The sequence below is a fragment of the Ascaphus truei genome, chromosome 1 (genome assembly GCF_040206685.1).
Source record: "Ascaphus truei isolate aAscTru1 chromosome 1, aAscTru1.hap1, whole genome shotgun sequence".
NCBI classification, from domain to species: Eukaryota; Metazoa; Chordata; class Amphibia; order Anura; family Ascaphidae; genus Ascaphus; species Ascaphus truei.
In genome coordinates, this window is record NC_134483.1 from 550,425,564 (window position 1) to 550,442,866 (window position 17,303).

At 57.9% G+C, this 17,303-nt stretch overlaps 1 protein-coding gene across 3 annotated transcripts in view; it reads left to right on the forward strand.

The window, feature by feature from the left end:
• The window catches only part of LOC142468166 (oocyte zinc finger protein XlCOF8.4-like), a 50,073-nt gene that overhangs the window by 371 nt on the left and 32,399 nt on the right, over positions 1–17,303 (forward strand). The window contains exon 1 of one of the 3 annotated variants that reach the window (XM_075574383.1): positions 4,409–4,993. The exons of the other annotated variants lie outside the window; for them this stretch is intronic. The gene's annotated coding sequence lies outside the window, so the exon portion shown is untranslated. Of the gene's footprint in view, positions 1–4,408; positions 4,994–17,303 lie in introns of those variants that run through there. 3 annotated transcript variants of the gene reach the window in all.

The following is a 17,303-nucleotide window of genomic DNA, read 5'->3' on the forward strand; positions in this document are numbered from 1 at the left end:
TCCCCCCCTTTCCCCCCCCACTCCCCTTTCCCCCCCCCACTCCCCTTCCCCCCCCCCCCACTCCCCCCCCCCACTCCTCTTCCTCCCCTTTCCCCCCCCCCACTCCCCTTTCCCCCCCCACTCCCCTTTCCCCCCCCCACTCCCCTTTCCCCCCCCCACTCCCCTTTTCCCCCCCCACACTCCCTTTTCCCCCCCCACTCCCCTTTCCCCCCCCCCACTCCCCTTTCCCCCCCCCACTCCCCTTTCCCCCCCACTCCCCTTTCCCCCCCCACTCCCCTTTCCCCCCCACTCCCCTTTCCCCCCCCACTCTCCTTTCCCCCCCCGCTCCCCTTTCCCCCCCCCGCTCCCCTTTCCCCCCTCGCTCCCCTTTCCCCCCCTCCGCTCCCCTTTCCCCCCCTCCGCTCCCCTTCCCCCCCCCCCCCCTCTGCTCCCCTTTCCCCCCCCCCCTCCGCTGCCCTTTCCCCCCCCCCTCCGCTCCCCTTTCCCCCCGCCCTCCGCTCCCCTTTCCCCCCGCCCTCCGCTCCCCTTTCCCCCCGCCCTCCGCTCCCCTTTCCCCCCGCCCTCCGCTCCTCTTTTCCCCCCGCCCTCCGCTCCCCTTTTCCCCCCGCCCTCCGCTCCCCCTTTTCCCAACCTTTACAACAAATACTCACCTATTCCACGATTTAGAAATAATACTACCTATTACGCATTTACATCCCAGGCAACGCCGGGTCTCTCAGCTAGTATATATATAATAAAAAAGAAAAGAAAAAAGCGCACCCTTAGTGCATTATCTTCACAGTAGGAAGATGAATATTTATTTATAAAAATAGGTGGTAGGCAATGCACACTTACAAGAAATACATATGCAATGTTCACATAAAAGGTATCTTTAGGGAGCCTCGAATGCCCAGCCGGGAGATGGATTATGGGGACACAACCAACTCACTGCGAATGGGCAGATGGCGTCTCTCATAGCATAGACAGCTTGTGCTAGCTGGTCAATGGCACAGTCCTGGCTGATCCGCGGGGTCCTCCGCCAGACAACAGGCAATCAATAGGCTCCTAAAAAGTTCAATGGAAGTCTCTCCAATAGTGACGCGGAAGTACTGCAAGACTCTAGTGACGTCAGCCCTACGCGTTTCGTCCGGATACCTTTTATGTGAACATTGCATATGTATTTCTTGTAAGTGTGCATTGCCTACCACCTATTTTTATAAATAAATATTCATCTTCCTACTGTGAAGATAATTCACTAGGGGGTTGCGCTTTTTTCTTTTTCATTTCAGTTGTGGAAGTGATTCCTCCTTTGGATTCGGCTGCCCCCCACTATAACAATTGGTTATTAGCTTCTCCCTGGTTTGAAGCTTGGAATATTACCTGGACTATCAAGTTTGCTTAATTGTTTTAATTTATTTATATATATTTTTTCTGGGTCTTATTCATATTTTTTATGTTTAAGGTTTGAGGACATTTTGTTTGTGGTATTGCGCTGTTGTGTTGTGTTTTAATATACAGTGTTCGACAATCATATACATTTACACGCCCGGGGCGAGAGGATTTAATCTCCGGGCGAGTAAATATTGGCCCAAGCAGCACACGTGTTTGTTTTTTTAAATTTCCCTGCTCGCGCTGAAAAAAAAAAAAACTCCCCCTGCCTGACACCTGATTGGCGCGCGCTCCCAGGCTTTGTGGGCGCGCGGCCAGGCTCTATATGAGCCCGCCCCCAACGAGCGGCCATTCTTTTCCCATGGAGGACACAGTAAGTATTATCTGTGCCTTCCCCCCACCTCCCTCCCCTCCCCGGCGCTCCTGCTGCCCCGCAGTTATGGAGATGGTAGCGGGGATGCCCCCTCATGTCCCTGCTTGTCCCGCTTCCCCCCGGTCCCACGTCAGAGAGCGCGGCGGGTGATGGTAGCGGGGATGCCCCCTCATGTCCCTGCTTCTCCCTCCCCGCTTCCCCCCGGTCCCGCATCAGAGAGCGCGGCGGGTGATGGTAGCGGGGATGCCCCCCTCATGTCCCTGCTTCCCCCTCCCGCTTCCCCCCGGTCCCGCGTCAGAGAGCGCGGTGGGTGATGGGAGCGGGGGATGCCCCCTCATGTCCCTGCTTGTCCCGCTTCCCCCCCGGTCCCGCGTCAAAGAGCGCGGTGGGTGATGGTAGCGGGGATGCCCCCTCATGTCCCCTGCTTCCCCCGCTTCCCCCCGGTCCCGCGTCAGAGAGCGCGGCGGGTGATGGGAGCGGGGATGCCCCCTCATGTCCCTGCTTCCCCCGCTTCCCCCCGGTCCCGCGTCAGAGAGCGCGGCGGGTGATGGGAGCGGGGATGCCCCCTCATGTCCCTGAGCACGGCGGGTGACCATGGGGGACATGGGGGGAAGGAACACCCCCCGCACCACAACTGCCCCAGGCGGGTAGTCAGCCACGGGGACTGGAGGCAGGGACACTGCGCGCGAGCAGCAAAACAAACAAACAAACACACACACACTCACCCGCGCAGAGAAGGAAGGGCGGCTTAACTGCTCAGCGCTAAAAAAAAAAAAAAGTCCTGGCAGCTCCATCCCGCGTCACACCGAATAAGCCAGAGAGATTTTTTTTTTTTTTTTGAAGCAGGGGATTTTTTTTTTTTTGCAGAGCAGGGGAAATTTAACTGGCCACCAGCCAATTTCCACTCGCCTCCGGCGAATGGGCGACCGGTTTGTCGAACACTATATATATATATATACACTGGCGACACACTTTATTGCAGTGTGGCCAGTACCGCAAGCCGGGAGATTTCCCGGCTTGCAAGTGGCAGCCCCTGCGGCGTGCCGCGCATCTCCGATGCGCGGTCACGCGTCATCGGGTGCCTGCGCCCCCTGAACGCGCGTCCAGGGCTCCCCGAGGGAGCCCTGGTGTCCCGCGATCGCGGGACGGCGGCAGGGGGTTCCGGGGGACCCGGCGGACCCGGCAGCGGTAGGGAGAGCGCCCCGATCGGAGGGCGCTCTTTCCGCTGCTTCGGCGCGCGCCCGTCACCCTCCGGCGCGCGCCAGGATACTGCTGCGGCCAAGAACGGGCAAATGCTCGAATAAACTTGGCCGCAGCAGTATATATATATTACCGCATAGCAGCAAAAAGGAGACAGCACTCGGGTGAATGAAAATGAATGTATTAAATACAGCTCCATCCTGAGGAAGATCCCCCTGTGGGATCGAAACGTTGGAGTTATGTGCTGTATTTAATACATTCATTTTCATTCACCTGAGTGCTGTCTCCTTTTTGCTGCTATGCGGTAATGTATACTTTTATTATTTATATGGGACATGCACCTATTCGTTATTGAATTTCTATTGGAGTGCCTGTGATTTTTTTATCATATATATATGATATAAGTATGTGTGTGTATATATATTAGGGGAGGGCATATATATATATATATATATACGCCCTCCCCTAATATATATACACACACATACTTATATACATACACTTACCCCCCTCCCCATATGTAGAAAGAGGCAACTGGCGCAAATATGGTACATGTTCCAAAACTTTGTGCTTGTGTATTATCTAAATACAAGTTTTTTTTCTATGCATTATATACGGAGTGCTGTTCTTTGTTTGCCTTTTGGATCAACTATTTTTTGATATATATATATCAGAAAAAAAGAAAGAGAAAAAGCGCCCAATCCATGTGTAAAATCAGATAAAAAGGTTTTAATTTGCCATGAACAGACGATTGCCAACTCACACTTTCATCCCCTGATGAAATCCGCTGAGACGGATGAAACGCGTAGGGTCACGTGGTACAGGAACTACGGTGGTCGAGTTGGCCCAGACGCCAGACGCCAGAGTCAAGACGTCCGTGCAGGAGCTCCCTTTCTGTGACTGGTGATATCTCGAGTGCAGCCGTGCAGACCTGGAATCCCATCCGGGTGACGGAAAGAGGTTATAACGGTGACACCGGCAAACAGCAAAGCTGATTCACAGAAGCAGCAATCGTATGCAGACGGATCACAACTGTGGAACTTGGACGTCGGTCGGGTGCATGGGCTGGTCCCATTAAATGCTCATTTTACATTGACAAAGTGTGAGTTGGCAATCGTCTGTTCATGGCAAATTAAAACCTTTTTATCTGATTTTACACATGGATCGGGCGCTTTTTCTCTTTCTTTTTTTCTGATAGGTATCGTTGGGAGTTGGTGAGCCCAAGAACAAAGCAGCTCGGACCATTTATATCTTATAAAAGGACATTCATTGGACTATTAAGTATTGTGTTTTATTGCATATGTTTTTTTGTTTTTTTTTGACACATTTTTAACACGATGTTTTGTTATTTTTCACATACTTTTTTATTCATCCATTATTTGTTCAGTCCAAAACACATTTTTTCATTTTTTCTAATACACATTTCATTCATGCAATTTGCATTTTTTATACATTCAAATTTTATGCACATCCACTTGTTCCTGACCACTTTTTAATTAATCAATAATATTCATTGTATCTGTGCTGGGTGTTCAATTTTGCTGGGTGGGGTTAGAGTTGCAGCAATTTGGGTGTGTGTTGTCAAGGGCGCTGTCTGTGCTTTTCCATCTCTACTATATATTTCTGAAAGCACTGTATGTTTGTCTGCATGGCCTGTGTCCCTAGGGCCAATCGCATTGCACCTTTGGCCTGTCACTCCGCCTCAGGCCATGCCCGCCCCCACACACCTCTCATTGGCCTGCGGCCAACACCACAGCCACACTGTCCCACCCCTCAGTGAGCTTTGGGAACGCTTCAAAGCACCTAACCTCTCACTGCTCTGGGAGATTTGGGAACGCTTCAAAGCACCTAACCCTCACTGCTCTGGGACCACGCTTCAAAGCAACGAACCCTCACTGCTCTGGGAGATTTGGGAATGCTACACACCACCTAATCCTCACTGCTCTGGGACCACGCTTCAAAGCAACGAACCCTCACTGCTCTGGGGCCACGCTTCACAGCTCACAACCCACAAAACCCTCACCGCCTGCTGCCACAGAACTGCGTAATCAGGTACAGAATCTGAACTATATAAGCATTGCTTTCAGCACTCCAACATTACACACGCTCACACAACACCGCACGATCACCTCCTCACACCGCACGATCACCTCCACACACCGCACGAACACCTCCACACACCGCACGATCACCTCCACACACCGCACGATCACCTCCACACACCGCACGATCACCTCCACACACCGCACGATCACCTCCACACACCGCACGATCACCTCCACACACCGCACGATCACCTCCACACACCGCACGATCACCTCCACACACCGCACGATCACCTCCACACACCGCACGATCACCTCCACACACCGCACGAACACGCAGCGCATACCGACGGACACTGCCTCTTCAAAACACCCCCCTCGACCACCACCCCCTCCCACACTAATGCAGTCCACGACCGCACGCCACAAGCTCTCCCGCTACCGCAGCCCCTCCCCCACCCGAACAGCCAACGCACACAGCTCCTCCGGAGCCCGCAAAAACCACACACACACACACCATTAACCTCTCTCCCCCCCCCCCCCTCCCGAGACCACTATCATACTTACATAACCACAGGACAACACACGCAGCTACTCCGGAGGCCGCAAAAACCACACACACCATTAACCTCTCCCCCCCCCCCCCCCTCCCGAGACCACTATCATACTTACATACCCACCGGACAACACACGCAGCTACTCCGGAGGCCGCAAAAACCACACACACACCATTAACCTCTCCCCCCCCCCTCCCGAGACCACTATCATACTTACATACCCACCGGACAACGCACACAGCTCCTCCGGAGGCCGCAAAAACCACACACACACCATTAACCTCTCCCCCCCCCCCCTCCCGAGACCACTATCATACTTACATACCCACCGGGCAACGCACGCAGCTCCTCCGGAGGCCGCAAAAACCACACACACACCATTAACCTCCCCCCCCCCTCCCCCTCCCGAGACCACTATCATACTTACATACCCACCGGACAACGCACGCAGCTCCTCCGGAGGCCGCAAAAACCACACACACACCATTAACCTCCCCCCCCTCCCCCTCCCGAGACCACTATCATACTTACATACCCACCGGGCAACGCACGCAGCTCCTCCGGAGGCCGCAAAAACCACACACACACCATTAACCTCCCCCCCCCTCCCCCTCCCGAGACCACTATCATACTTACATACCCACCGGACAACGCACGCAGCTCCTCCGGAGGCCGCAAAAACCACACACACACCATTAACCTCCCCCCCCTCCCCCTCCCGAGACCACTATCATACTTACATACCCACCGGACAACGCACGCAGCTCCCTCCGGAGGCCACAAAAACCACACACACACCATTAACCTCTCCCCCCCCCCCTCCCGAGACCACTATCATACTTACATACCCACCGGACAACGCACGCAGCTCCTCCGGAGGCCGCAAAAACCCCACACACACCATTAACCTCTCCCCCCCCCCCCCCCCTCCCGAGACCACTATCATACTTACATACCCACCGGCAACGCACGCAGCTCCTCCGGAGGCCGCAAAAACCACACACACACCATTAACCTCTCCCCCCCCCCTCCCGAGACCACTATCATACTTACATACCCACCGGGCAACACACGCAGCTCCTCCGGAGGCCGCAAAAACCACACACACCATTAACCTCTCCCCCCCCCCCTCCCCTCCCGAGACCACTATCATACTTACATACCCACCGGACAACGCACGCAGCTCCTCCGGAGGCCGCAAAAACCCCACACACCATTAACCTCTCCCCCCCCCCCTCCCGAGACCACTATCATACTTACATACCCACCCGGACAACACACGCAGCTACTCCGGAGCCCGCAAAAACCACACACACACACCATTAACCTCCCCCCCCCCCCCCCTCCCGAGACCACTATCATACTTACATACCCACCGGACAACGCACGCAGCTCCTCCGGAGGCCGCAAAACCACACACACACCATTAACCTCTCCCCCTCCCTCCCGAGACCACTATCATACTTACATACCCACCGGACAACACACACAGCTCCTCCGGAGCCCGCAAAACCACACACACACCATTAACCTCTCCCCCCCCCCTCCCGAGACCACTATCATACTTACATACCCACCGGACAACGCACGCAGCTCCTCCGGAGGCCGCAAAAACCACACACACACCATTAACCTCCCCCCCCCCCCCCTCCCGAGATCACTATCATACTTACATACCCACCGGGCAACGCGCGCAGCTCCTCCGGAGGCCGCAAAAACCCCACACACCATTAACCTCCCCCCCCCCCCCCCTCCCGAGATCACTATCATACTTACATACCCCCGGGCAACGCGCGCAGCTACTCCGGAGCCCGCAAAAACCACACACACACCATTAACCTCTCCGCCCCCCCCCCTCCCCCAGACCACTATCATACTTACATACCCACCGGACAACGCACGCAGCTCCTCCGGAGGGCCGCAAAAACCACCCACACACCATTAACCTCCCCCCCCCCCCCCCTCCCGAGACCACTATCATACTTACATAACCACAGGACAACACACACAGCTCCTCCGGAGGCCGCAAAAACCACACACACCATTAACCCCCCCTCCCCCTCCCGAGACCACTATCATACTTACATAACCACAGGACAACACACACAGCTCCTCCGGAGGCCGCAAAAACCACACACACACCATTAACCTCCCCCCCCCCCCCTCCCGAGACCACTATCACACTTACATAACCACAGGACAACACACACAGCTCCTCCGGAGGCCGCAAAAACCACCCACACACACCATTAACCTCTCCCCCCCCCTCCCGAGACCACTATCATACTTACATACCCACCGGACAACACACGCAGCTCCTCCGGAGCCCGCAAAAACCACACACACACCATTAACCTCTCCCCCCCCCCCCCTCCCGAGACCACTATCATACTTACATACCCACCGGGCAACACACGCAGTTACTCCGGAGGCCGCAAAAACCACACACACACCATTAACCTCTCCCCCCCCCCCCTCCCGAGACCACTATCATACTTACATACCCACCGGACAACGCACGCAGCTCCTCCGGAGGCCGCAAAAACCCCACACACCATTAACCTCCCCCCCCCCCCCCCCCTCCCGAGATCACTATCATACTTACATACCCACCGGGCAACGCGCGCAGCTCCTCCGGAGGCCGCAAAAACCACACACACACCATTAACCTCTCCCCCCCCCCTCCCGAGACCACTATCATACTTACATACCCACCGGGCAACGCACACAGCTCCTCCGGAGGCCGCAAAAACCACACACACCATTAACCTCCCCCCCCCCCCCCCTCCCGAGACCACTATCATACTTACATACCCACCGGACAACGCACACAGCTCCTCCGGAGCCCGCAAAAACCACACACACCATTAACCCACCCCCCCCCATCCCGAGACCACTATCATACTTACATACCCACCGGACAACGCAACGCAGCTCCTCCGGAGGCCGCAAAAACCACACACACCATTAACCCACCCCCCCCCCTCCCGAGACCACTATCATACTTACATACCCCACCGGACAACGCACGCAGCTACTCCGGAGGCCGCAAAACCCACACACACACACACACCATTAACCTCCCCCCCCCCCCTCCCCCCTCCCGAGACCACTATCATACTTACATACCCACCGGGCAACACACGCAGCTCCTCCGGAGGCCACAAAAACCACACACACCATTAACCTCCCCCCCCCCCCCCCCTCCCGAGACCACTATCATACTTACATACCCACCGGACAACGCACGCAGCTCCTCCGGAGGCCGCAAAACCACACACACACCATTAACCTCCCCCCCCCCCCCTCCCCCCTCCCGAGACCACTATCATACTTACATACCCACCGGGCAACACACGCAGCTCCTCCGGAGGCCACAAAAACCACACACACCATTAACCTCCCCCCCCCCCCCCCCTCCCGAGACCACTATCATACTTACATACCCACCGGACAACGCACGCAGCTCCTCCGGAGCCCGCAAAACCACACACACACCATTAACCTCCCCCCCCCCCCCCTCCCGAGACCACTATCATACTTACATACCCACCGGACAACGCACGCAGCTCCTCCGGAGGCCGCAAAAACCACACACACACCATTAACCTCCCCCCCCCCCCCCTCCCGAGACCACTATCATACTTACATAACCACCGGACAACGCACGCAGCTCCTCCGGAGGCCGCAAAAACCACACACACATTAACCTCTCCCCCCCCCCCCCCTCCCGAGACCACTATCATACTTACATACTCACCGGACAACACACGCAGCTCCTCCGGAGGCCGCAAAAACCACACACACCATTAACCCCTCCCCCCCCCCCCTCCCGAGACCCCTATCATACTTACATACCCACCGGGCAACGCACGCAGCTCCTCCGGAGGCCGCAAAAACCACACACACACCATTAACCTCCCCCCCCTCCCCCCTCCCGAGACCACTATCATACTTACATACCCACCGGACAACGCACGCAGCTCCTCCGGAGGCCACAAAAACCCCACACACACCATTAACCTCTCCCCCCCCCCTCCCGAGACCACTATCATACTTACATACCCACCGGACAACGCACGCAGCTCCTCCGGAGGCCACAAAAACCCCACACACACCATTAACCTCTCCCCCCCCCCCCCTCCCGAGACCACTATCATACTTACATACCCCGGGCAACGCGCGCAGCTCCTCCGGAGGCCGCAAAAACCACACACACCATTAACCTCTCCCCCCCCCCCTCCCGAGACCACTATCATACTTACATACCCACCGGACAACGCACGCAGCTCCTCCGGAGGCCACAAAAACCCCACACACACCATTAACCTCTCCCCCCCCCCCCCTCCCGAGACCACTATCATACTTACATACCCACCGGGCAACGCGCGCAGCTCCTCCGGAGGCCGCAAAAACCACACACACCATTAACCTCCCCCCCCCCTCCCCCCTCCCGAGACCACTATCATACTTACATACCCACCGGACAACGCACGCAGCTACTCCGGAGGCCACAAAACCCACACACACACACCATTAACCTCTCCCCCTCCCCCCCCTCCCGAGACCACTATCATACTTACATACCCACCGGACAAACGCACGCAGCTCCTCCGGAGGCCGCAAAAACCACACACACACCATTAACCTCTCCCCCCCCCCCTCCCGAGACCACTATCATACTTACATACCCACCGGACAACGCACGCAGCTCCTCCGGAGGCCGCAAAAACCACACACACCATTAACCTCTCCCCCCCCCCTCCCTCCCGAGACCACTATCATACTTACATACCCACCGGGCAACGCACGCAGCTCCTCCGGAGGCCGCAAAACACACACACACACCATTAACCTCTCCCCCCCCCTCCCCCCTCCCGAGACCACTATCATACTTACATACCCACCGGACAACGCACGCAGCTCCTCCGGAGGCCGCAAAAACCACCCACACACCATTAACCTCCCCCCCCCCCCTCCCGAGACCACTATCATACTTACATACCCACCGGGCAACGCACACAGCTCCTCCGGAGCCCGCAAAAACCACACACACCATTAACCTCCCCCCCCCCCCCCTCCCGAGACCACTATCATACTTACATACCCACCGGACAACGCACACAGCTCCTCCGGAGCCCGCAAAAACCACACACACCATTAACCCACCCCCCCCCATCCCGAGACCACTATCATACTTACATACCCACCGGACAACGCACACAGCTCCTCCGGAGGCCGCAAAAACCACACACACCATTAACCCACCCCCCCCCCCTCCCGAGACCACTATCATACTTACATACCCACCGGACAACGCACGCAGCTACTCCGGAGGCCGCAAAACCCACACACACACACACACCATTAACCTCCCCCCCCCCCCTCCCCCCTCCCGAGACCACTATCATACTTACATACCCACCGGGCAACACACGCAGCTCCTCCGGAGGCCACAAAAACCACACACACCATTAACCTCCCCCCCCCCCCCCCTCCCGAGACCACTATCATACTTACATACCCACCGGACAACGCACGCAGCTCCTCCGGAGGCCGCAAAACCACACACACACCATTAACCTCCCCCCCCCCCCTCCCCCCTCCCGAGACCACTATCATACTTACATACCCACCGGGCAACACACGCAGCTCCTCCGGAGGCCACAAAAACCACACACAACCATTAACCTCCCCCCCCCCCCCCCTCCCGAGACCACTATCATACTTACATACCCACCGGACAACGCACGCAGCTCCCTCCGGAGCCCGCAAAACCACACACACACCATTAACCTCCCCCCCCCCCCCCTCCCGAGACCACTATCATACTTACATACCCCACCGGACAACGCACGCAGCTCCTCCGGAGGCCGCAAAAACCACACACACACCATTAACCTCCCCCCCCCCCCTCCCGAGACCACTATCATACTTACATAACCACCGGACAACGCACGCAGCTCCTCCGGAGTCCGCAAAAACCACACACACCATTAACCTCTCCCCCCCCCCCCCTCCCGAGACCACTATCATACTTACATACTCACCGGACAACACACGCAGCTCCTCCGGAGGCCGCAAAAACCACACACACCATTAACCCCTCCCCCCCCCCCCTCCCGAGACCCCTATCATACTTACATACCCACCGGGCAACGCACACAGCTCCTCCGGAGGCCGCAAAAACCACACACACACCATTAACCTCTCCCCCCCCCTCCCGAGACCACTATCATACTTACATACCCACCGGCAACGCACACAGCTACTCCGGAGGCCGCAAAAACCACACACACACCATTAACCTCCCCCCCCCCCTCCCGAGATCACTATCATACTTACATACCCACCGGACAACGCACGCAGCTCCTCCGGAGGCCGCAAAAACCACACACACCCATTAACCTCTCCCCCCCCCCCCCCTCCCGAGACCACTATCATACTTACATACCCACCGGGCAACGCACGCAGCTCCTCCGGAGGCCGCAAAAACCCCACACACACCATTAACCTCTCCCCCCCCCCCCCCCTCCCGAGACCACTATCATACTTACATACCCACCGGGCAACGCACGCAGCTCCTCCGGAGGCCGCAAAAACCCACACACACCATTAACCTCTCCCCCCCCCCCCTCCCGAGACCACTATCATACTTACATACCCACCGGACAACACACGCAGCTACTCCGGAGCCCGCAAAAACCACACACACACACATTAACCTCCCCCCCCCCCCCCTCCCGAGACCACTATCATACTTACATACCCACCGGACAACGCACACAGCTCCCTCCGGAGGCCGCAAACACCACACACACACCATTAACCTCTCCCCCCCCCCCTCCCGAGATCACTATCATACTTACATACCCACCGGGCAACGCGCGCAGCTCCTCCGGAGGCCGCAAAAACCACACACACCATTAACCTCTCCCCCCCCCCCCCCCCCCCTCCCGAGACCACTATCATACTTACATACCCACCGGGCAACGCGCGCAGCTCCTCCGGAGGCCGCAAAAACCACACACACACACCATTAACCTCTCCCCCCCCTCCCCCTCCCGAGACCACTATCATACTTACATACCCACCGGGCAACGCGCGCAGGCTCCTCCGGAGGCCGCAAAAACCACACACACACACCATTAACCTCTCCCCCCCCCCCCCCCTCCCGAGACCACTATCATACTTACATACCCACCGGGCAACGCGCGCAGCTCCTCCGGAGGCCGCAAAAACCACACACACCATTAACCTCTCCCCCCCCCCCCCCTCCCGAGACCACTATCATACTTACATACCCACCGGACAACGCACGCAGCTCCTCCGGAGGCCGCAAAACCACACACACCATTAACCTCCCCCCCCCCCCCCCCTCCCGAGACCACTATCATACTTACATATCCACCGGACAACGCACGCAGCTCCTCCGGAGGCCGCAAAAACCACACACACACACCATTAACCTCCCCCCCCCCCTCCCCCCTCCCGAGACCACTATCATACTTACATACCCACCGGACAACGCACACAGCTCCTCCGGAGGCCGCAAACACCACACACACCATTAACCTCCCCCCCCCCCCCTCCCGAGACCACTATCATACTTACATAACCACCGGACAACGCGCGCAGCTACTCCGGAGGCCGCAAAAACCACACACACCATTAACCTCTCCCCCCCCCCCTCCCGAGACCACTATCATACTTACATACCCACCGGACAACGCACGCAGCTCCTCCGGAGGCCGCAAAAACCCCCCACACACCATTAACCTCCCCCCCCCCCCTCCCGAGACCACTATCATACTTACATACCCACCGGACAACGCACACAGCTCCTCCGGAGGCCGCAAACACCACACACACCATTAACCTCTCCCCCCCCCCCCCCCGAGACCACTATCATACTTACATACCCACCGGGCAACCGCGCGCAGCTACTCGGGAGGGCCGCAAAAACACACACACACCATTAACCTCTCCCCCCCCCCCCCCTCCCGAGACCACTATCATACTTACATACCCACCGGGCAACGCGCGCAGCTCCTCCGGAGGCCGCAAAAACCACACACACCATTAACCTCTCCCCCCCCCCCCCCTCCCGAGACCACTATCATACTTACATACCCACCGGACAAACACACGCAGCTCCTCCGGAGGCCGCAAAACCACACACACCATTAACCCCCCCCCCTCCCCCTCCCGAGACCACTATCATACTTACATACCCACCGGACAACGCGCGCAGCTCCTCCGGAGGCCGCAAAAACCCCACACACCATTAACCTCCCCCCCCCCCCCCCTCCCGAGACCACTATCATACTTACATACCCACCGGACAACGCACGCAGCTCCTCCGGAGCCCGCAAAAACCCCACACACACCATTAACCTCCCCCCCCCCCCTCCCCCCTCCCGAGACCACTATCATACTTACATACCCACCGGACAACGCACGCAGCTCCTCCGGAGGCCGCAAAAACCACACACACACCATTAACCTCCCCCTCCCCCCCCCTCCCGAGACCACTATCATACTTACATACCCACCGGGCAACACACGCAGCTCCTCCGGAGGCCGCAAAAACCACACACACCATTAACCTCTCCCCCCCCCCCCCACCTCCCGAGACCACTATCATACTTACATACCCACCGGGCAACACACGCAGCTCCTCCGGAGGCCGCAAAAACCACACACACACCATTAACCTCCCCCCCCCCCCCCTCCCGAGACCACTATCATACTTACATACCCACCGGGCAACGCACACAGCTCCTCCGGAGGCCGCAAAAACCACACACACACCATTAACCTCCCCCCCCCCCCCCTCCCGAGACCACTATCATACTTACATACCCACCGGGCAACGCACACAGCTCCTCCGGAGGCCGCAAAAACCACACACACACCATTAACCTCCCCCCCCCCCCCCCCTCCCGAGACCACTATCATACTTACATACCCACCGGGCAACGCACACAGCTCCTCCGGAGGCCGCAAAAACCACACACACACCATTAACCTCCCCCCCCCCACCCTCCCGAGACCACTATCATACTTACATACCCACCGGACAACGCACGCAGCTCCTCCGGAGGCCCGCAAAAACCACCCACACACCATTAACCCTCCCCCCCCCCCCCTCCCGAGACCACTATCATACTTACATACCCACCGGACAACGCACACAGCTCCTCCGGAGGCCGCAAAAACCACACACACCATTAACCTCCCCCCCCCCCCCTCCCGAGACCACTATCATACTTACATACCCACCGGGCAACGCACGCAGCTCCTCCGGAGGCCGCAAAAACCACACACACACCATTAACCTCCCCCCCCCCCCCTCCCGAGACCACTATCATACTTACATACCCACCGGACAACGCACGCAGCTCCTCCGGAGCCCGCAAAAACCCCACACACCATTAACCTCCCCCCCCCCCCCTCCCGAGACCACTATCATACTTACATACCCACCGGACAACGCACACAGCTCCTCCGGAGGCCGCAAAAACCACACACACCATTAACTTCTCCCCCCCCCCTCCCGAGACCACTATCATACTTACATACCCACCGGGCAACGCACGCAGCTCCTCCGGAGGCCGCAAAAACCACACACACACCATTAACCTCCCCCCCCCCCCTCCCGAGACCACTATCATACTTACATACCCACCGGACAACGCACGCAGCTCCTCCGGAGGCCGCAAAAACCACACACACCATTAACCCCCCCCCCCCCCCCCCCCCTCCCGAGACCACTATCATACTTACATACCCACCGGACAACGCACGCAGCTCCTCCGGAGCCCGCAAAAACCACACACACACCATTAACCCCCCCCCCCCCCCTCCCGAGACCACTATCATACTTACATACCCACCGGACAACGCACGCAGCTCCTCCGGAGCCCGCAAAAACCACACACACACCATTAACCCCTCCCCCCCCCTCCCGAGACCACTATCATACTTACATACCCACCGGCAACGCACGCAGCTCCTCCGGAGGCCGCAAAAACCACACACACCATTAACCTCTCCCCCCCCCCTCCCGAGACCACTATCATACTTACATACCCACCGGGCAACGCACGCAGCTCCTCCGGAGGCCGCAAAAACCACACACACCATTATCCTCTCCCCCCCCCCCCTCCCGAGACCACTATCATACTTACATTACCCACCGGACAACCGCACGCAGCTCCTCCGGAGGCCGCAAAAACCACACACACACACACACCATTAACCTCTCCCCCCCCCCCTCCCGAGACCACTATCATACTTACATATCCACCGGACAACGCACGCAGCTCCTCCGGAGGCCGCAAAAACCACACACACCATTAACTTCTCCCCCCCCCCTCCCGAGACCACTATCATACTTACATACCCACCGGCAACGCACGCAGCTCCTCCGGAGCCCGCAAAAACCACACACACACCATTAACCTCCCCCCCCCCCTCCCGAGATCACTATCATACTTACATACCCACCGGGCAACGCACGCAGCTCCTCCGGAGGCCGCAAAAACCCCCACACACACCATTAACCTCTCCCCCCCCCCCCCCCCTCCCGAGACCACTATCATACTTACATACCCACCGGCAACGCACACAGCTCCTCCGGAGGCCGCAAAAACCACACACACCATTAACCTCTCCCCCCCCCCCCCCCCCTCCCGAGACCACTATCATACTTACATACCCACCGGGCAACGCACGCAGCTCCCCCGGAGGCCGCAAAAACCACACACACACCATTAACCTCTCCCCCCCCCCTCCCGAGACCACTATCATACTTACATACCCACCGGACAACGCACGCAGCTCCTCCGGAGCCCGCAAAAACCACACACACACCATTTAACCTCCCCCCCCCCCCCCTCCCGAGACCACTATCATACTTACATACCCACCGGACAACGCACGCAGCTCCTCCGGAGGCCGCAAAACCACCCACACACCATTAACCTCTCCCCCCCCCCCTCCCGAGACCACTATCATACTTACATACCCACCGGACAACGCACGCAGCTACTCCGGAGCCCGCAAAACCACACACACACCATTAACCTCTCCCCCCCCCCCCCCTCCCGAGACCACTATCATACTTACATACCCACCGGACAACGCACGCAGCTCCTCCGGAGGCCGCAAAAACCCCACACACACCATTAACCTCCCCCCCCCCCCTCCCGAGACCACTATCATACTTACATACCCACCGGACAACACACGCAGCTACTCCGGAGGCCGCAAAAACCACACACACCATTAACCTCCCCCCCCCCCCCCCTCCCGAGACCACTATCATACTTACATACCCACCGGACAACGCACGCAGCTCCTCCGGAGGCCGCAAAAACCACACACACCATTAACCTCTCCCCCCCCCCCTCCCGAGACCACTATCATACTTACATACCCACCGGACAACGCACGCAGCTCCTCCGGAGGCCGCAAAAACCACACACACACCATTAACCTCTCCCCCCCCCCCCACCTCCCGAGACCACTATCATACTTACATACCCACCGGACAACGCACGCAGCTCCTCCGGAGCCCGCAAAACCACACACACACCATTAACCTCCGCCCCCCCCCCTCCCGAGACCACTATCATACTTACATACCCACCGGACAACGCACACAGCTCCTCCGGAGGCCGCAAAAACCCCACACACACCATTAACCTCCCCCCCCCCCCTCCCGAGACCACTATCATACTTACATACCCACCG